We start from the raw sequence: 6,350 nt of genomic DNA on the forward strand, positions 1-6,350 counted from the left end.
GTGCTCCGCGGATGAATTTACGTTTCGCTGGTAAAATTGAAAATATTTAACGATCTACAGAAATGACAAAAACGGTTACGTATGCGTTTGTTCAATTAACTAATCCGATTTCCTTCGCTTTGCCTGAGCTTATTTCTCCATTGTCAAGTAAGCTTGCCGTCGAGTTTAATGCTAATTCCTGCTCAAAGGTTGAATCCTTAAAAAACGAGGCGCATCGATTTTACAGCTAATACCCTCCCCCCCCCCAACACACACAAACACATTCTCAAACGATATTTTGGCTGTTACAAATGTTGGTTTTAGATTGAAATTTTTTGAAAACTAAATTTTAAGATACTTCTTCTTTGTCACTCCGGCGGATTGCGGTTTATAACGTTCCCTAAAACAATGTAAAAAAAATAGTAAACAAAATTAATCCTGATGATTAAGTTATCAAACTTATTATCCTTTGCACTGATTCATTGCTTACTGCAGATTTACATTCATTAATTTTAAGCACTTACATTTTGAGAATTGACAAATACCAAAACATACGAAAAAATTTGAAACAATTCTTACGATGATCTTTAATCCGATATGAAAATAAAGTCAAAAAATCTGGTTTCTGACTTCTTGTCAAGGATTTTCAATTCTGTTCAAAAACATTCAAACCTACTCTCTTGAAAAATTCCAGCGATTTTAACTCAGACTGAGTAAATTTTCACTCCTTTCCAGTTTCGAGAATGCACTTTCCTTATAGGAGTGAATTTCATTCCTTTTGCGGAGCGGTCATTTTCACTCCTTTTGGATAAGCTAATTTCACTCCCTTTTGATAAGTTATTTTCACTCTTTTCTAAGACTAAATTAATATCCTAAATGAGTGGTTGCTTTCCGTTTCGGAAAGCCGATATTTCATTCTTTTTTAGAATAAAATAGGTAAAATTATTTCACTCTCATTTGGTGAAATTGTTTTTGTACGAAGAATTTTCTTTCTTATTAAAACTTTAACTGGCAATATTTCTTGAACTACAGTCGACTCCCGCTACAACGCGATTCGACTTACGCGAAACGGCTATAACGCCAGGAGCAACATAGGCTAAAGCCAGTTTCTTGCACTAGACAAGAAATTATTTGGAAAGGAATCGTGATGCTAAGTTTCGGCTTTGTTTTTCACTACTAAACATTGACTTCGTGAATGTACTTTCATCCTTTTAGCATCACTGACTGTGCAAGTTCCCACACACCGCACTATCAACATAGCTTTGCTAGTGTGTAGTATATAACGCAATTCCTCATTTTTCATTTATTTGTTCTAAAAATGAAAAGTGATGAAATATTTTGGCACCTAAGCACGCTGTTTCATCTAAAGTTTGAAGATGGAAGCAAAAAGCGAAAATTTGCGACAATTTAAGAAAATGTAAAGATACTTGATACATTTGAACAACTAGAAAGTGGATCGAAAACAACACGACTATTAGGTATGAGTGAATCTTTCATACGTAAAATTAAAAGCCGCAGAGGAGGGTAGTGTCTAAGCAAAATACAAACAGTATGGAATTGTATGAACAATTTTACAAAAAGCGAAAGTTTGAGGCAATTTAAGAAACGGTAAAGATTTTTGATGCGCACAAACCTTAGTTTTAATATGAAGCTCGCAGAGTAATGTTTAAGCAAAACGCAAACAATATGAAATTGAAGTCTGCTCTTTTATTGTATATTATGGAGACCCTGAAAGAGGGATGTTTACCATAGATATAAATGTTATAAAAGTAAATGCGAAACTACTGTATTTAAGAATACATTAGAATGACAATAAGCTTGCGCGACATAAATCATCATCTTCAATATTAAAGTTAAAAATGTAACTTATTGTTCTACTGTACAGTAACTCTTACAGTGCAGTGCTTTATTATTACTACATACTGTACGTACCGTACTGTGTTATTTTTATGTCTCTCTTTCCCATTCATCATTGATTTGTGCATCGCAACAGTATTTCATGTTGAATTTTGCAACCTCTTTAAATATACGAAAAAAATTTCTTCATGTAAGAAACGGTAATATGTACCTAAAAATGGTCTATAACAGTTTAAAAAGTGTTTAAAAATGTCTAAAAGGATTGGGCATGTTAATAAAAAAAATCATAAACACGACACTTTTCCACTACGCGAAATTTCGACTTACGCGAGGAGTCTTGGAACGCATCCCTCGCGTAAGTCGGGATCCGACTGTACTCGTATATCGTTACAAATCACCCACGTGCAATATTACGTACACCTCTGAATCTATAGATTGAAAAAAAATTAAAAAACCCACACAGTTTCAAATAAATAGATATAAAATTTTGAAACTCTATATTGGTATTCTCGGTGTGCCTTTTAACATTAATAATGTTTTAAAAGTTACATCAGTCCAAATTAATTTAAAAAATCACTCATAAATTATGACAAGATACGTTTGAATTCAATTTTGTTTCTTCGAGGCCATTCATTAATTACTTAAGGACAATTTTAGGAATTTTTGACCTCCCCCTCCCCCCGTCTTAAGTAAGATTTTTTTTTCTTCAAAATAATAAAATAACAAATATTACATCATTGGGATCGTTCTTAAATTAACCATTATTAATTTTTTTAAAACTTTTTTGAGCAAAGAAATATTTACTGTAAGGAATCTAGACCGAATGTTTTTTCGACAAATAATTTTTGTATATAATGCGATAATAATTAAAAATAAGACATGCAAAACACAGTGCGATTCTTTTACTATATTTTACACGTTTCATTCTTTGAAACACAAGTAAAAAACAGCTCATCCTATAATACATCCTTTTACCTTCCTGAAGCAAATGAAATACAGTGGCTCTGAAAAGTGTTCGTACACCTACGACTCAATGAAATTATCCCCTATCCATTGGTTAGAATTAATATTTCGGAACAGGTATTTAATTATGAGATCTATGATCAATTTTTAACAAAACTACCTGAATTTTTTTTGGAAAAATATTAAAACTTAATTTTTTTTAATAATCAAAAAACAAAAAGTGCCGGAAATTTTATCTCACAAAAGTCTTCGTACACATTGAAAAATGTCTATATATTATTGAATAACCTAACTTTTTATTAAGTTATGAATAAGTAGAATATCATGCAGTATCAACAACACCTTTTAAACGTCTGGGAATCTATTTCATTCTTTTTTTGCGTAATTTCTAAGTAAGTGTTCAACCACTCTTCGAGTCTTACTGTTTCTAGCTCTATTTTCCTTTCAAAGCCATATTTTCGTAATCTAGCCTTACATACGTTACATTAAGTTCAAATCTGGAGATGGAGGGGGTAATTTCTAAACTTTAGGACAATTTTCGAGGACCTAGACGCAAACGTTGAACACCGTGTGCTTCTTATAGTATATCTTGATAAAAAACAAAATTGTTTCCGATAACCAAATTTTTGGCTAAGAGTTGAAAATTGGTTTTTAAAATAATTAAAGGAACAGCGTGATTCATTATTTCATCAAAAAATTTCAAACTACCAAGTCCTGATGCTGATATGCACCCTCACGCAAGAACACCTTCATCGTCCTGAATAACTGATCCAACTAAGTTCTTAAGATTAAGTTCCTAATTTTTTCTTCTATATACAATTATGCAACAATTTAACCAAAAATGTTGATTTCATATTTATCTCTAAGTAAGTCGTAATTCCAAAACGTTTTGAGCTTATCTATCATTGATTTTGCGACGAAAAGCGTAAGCCTTCTGTTTTTCGCACGATAAAGAAAATTTCTGCTGTATGAGGTCCCATTTAATACACTCACCAGAGATTTTGACGAACAATTTTAGGTGAAAACTAAATATAAAATGTTTCATTTAACTCTGTAGAAACTTTTACATCACTCAAATGTGTATTTTTCATAATTTTTTTAACTTTAAATCTCCGATCACGCTTGGTCAACTTTGCCGGTTGACTTTTTATTGCCTTGTTTTCGATCCGATTCGTTTTTTTTTTAAAGCATTTTATCAAGCACTTTACTATAGAATGGAATAAATTTTCTAATTTAGAGACATTTCAAACCAATTTACCGTTATTATGAGGAAAAAATTCCAATTTCGAATGGTGTTTCTTGTTTTTTACGAATACCAGCCATTTCAAAGTAATAAGCACAATATTAAGGAATAAATAAGCAAAAAATTAAAGCCAAATAACTTTTAAGGGTCAACACAATGCAAATATAATATAAAAACGACATACGATAATTTTAATCATGAATTTATTTGAAAATATTTGAGTGTACGATGACTTTTGTGGCGTGTTATTTCTCTGTCTTTTCGTTTTTTGACCAATTTCAAAAAGAAGATCCATCAATATTTTGAAAAAAACTACTGGGTTGTATTTAGAATGACATAGGAATGATGTGAAAAAATATTGGACGTCATATTCGAATCTAGTTTCGCGTTATTTTGGTTTTACTTCACTTTTAGGAGTCACTGTATAATCTTTGTCAAACCACTTGACCGTGTGATTTCTAATATAAAATATCGGCTTGGAAAATATTACGTAAGAATGGATCTAACCCCTTCCCCTTCCAAGCAAGGGTATGTAGAGAATTTTCCACCCCTCCCCCTCAGGACCCTTAATTAATGAATGGCCCCTTATACATATAAATGAGTGTAGTATACAAAGTTATGGTACTCTTAAAAGTTTATTATACACACAAACAATATTTGATTAATTTAAAATATATATACAGTACACACACACTAAAAATGGTAACGACTGTTTCAAAAGTCATATTTTTGATTCGATGAACGAAACAAAATTGTTGATGAAAGTTTCATTAATTTGGAAGAAAAAGTTACAAAAAGTTGTAACATTGCACGTGGGTGATTTGTAACGATATACGAGCAGTACAAGAAATATTAAGTTACAAGTTTTAATAGAAAAGAAAATTCTTCGCACTTACCATGCAGTTTCTGTGCATTGCCTTCGGAAACCTCATTCGGCAACAAAAACTGTTTTAATTCATAAAAGGAAGACATTTAGATGGCGACATCCACTTCGTACTCGCGACCAACGTTAGCTTCAATCTTGGTTTTTTCGTAAAGCTTCTTTTTTCGATAAAGCTAGCACTCAGAGTAAATGCAACCACAATAGATTTCACTCTTTTTAAGAGTTTTTTTTTTTTTGAGCAATCACGATTGCTTATTGTTCTCATTTGACCGTTTTTGGTGTCCGTGTCCTTTTCAACTTGGACCAGAAGCCGCTGCAGCACCACCGCCCCCCGTCCTCTGCTGGCTGCGCGGCGCGGCTGCCCGGTTTTAAGCTATCCGCTTCTCCTGGTCGGAGGCGTCCATGTCCTACACACACACACACACACGACTTCACACACATACACACGCCTACGTGCATACACACAGGTCTACGCACACACACAACTATGCACAAGTAACCGCCCAGGAGGAGAGGCAGGCTTGGGGGGGGGGGGGACAGGAGCCGTTTCTAAAAACAATAACTCCAATAAGTAGGGTCCTGTCTCAGTTCGTGATTGCGAAAAACATAATTTGAATTCAAAATTTCAGAATTCAAATTAATTTTCTTTCTTTCTTTTTTTTTTTTTTTTTTTGTTCTTTTGAATTAAGAGTGTATGTGTTTGTCACGGTTGACCAGCGGGCTCTAACAATCTAATTGAAGTGATCTTTCCTCTGAGTTGAATCTCACCCAATTCTGTTACAGCAGCATTCATCTGTCCGTAGCTTAGCCATTTGAAGGGCTCGTCATTAAATTTTTAGAAATATTTTTAAAAAACATTATTAATGGGTATGCTTGATCGCATAAACATAGATTCGTCATTCAAAAAAAATTTTTTTATGAATTTCTTTCGCAGGTGGTGGTGTCCCCACTTGTTCACACTCCGCTACCAGAGCCCGGAAAAAAGTTCGTTTATGTATGAAAAATTGATTTTGAATCTTTCAGAACTAGATAATTGAATATTTGAAGGAAAATGAAAAAAAAAAAATGGTTGACTATTTTAGCGCTAATTAAATTTTTTTTAATTTGAAATTTTTTTCCATTTCTGAGTTCATAACTTGGAGTGATTTGAAAAAACATTGAGCATACCGAAAAAGATACTGTTCTTGAAATGACATCTATTGTTGTTCATTAAATTTAAAAGAAAAGGACACAAGTGATTTCAAATTAAAAAAAACCTCGGAAAAAGTAGAGAAAAAAAATAAATAGTTGTTCAAAAGGGTGCTTGGAACTTACAGTTTGGGAAAGCAGAAATTCTTAATTTGCCGAATAAAATTCCAAATTTAGCCGATTGAGGATAATTTTACCGAATGAAACTCCAAATTATTCTGAATGCTGACAATTTTC

This window comes from Uloborus diversus, chromosome 2 (genome assembly GCF_026930045.1).
Source record: "Uloborus diversus isolate 005 chromosome 2, Udiv.v.3.1, whole genome shotgun sequence".
NCBI lineage: Eukaryota > Metazoa > Arthropoda > Arachnida > Araneae > Uloboridae > Uloborus > Uloborus diversus.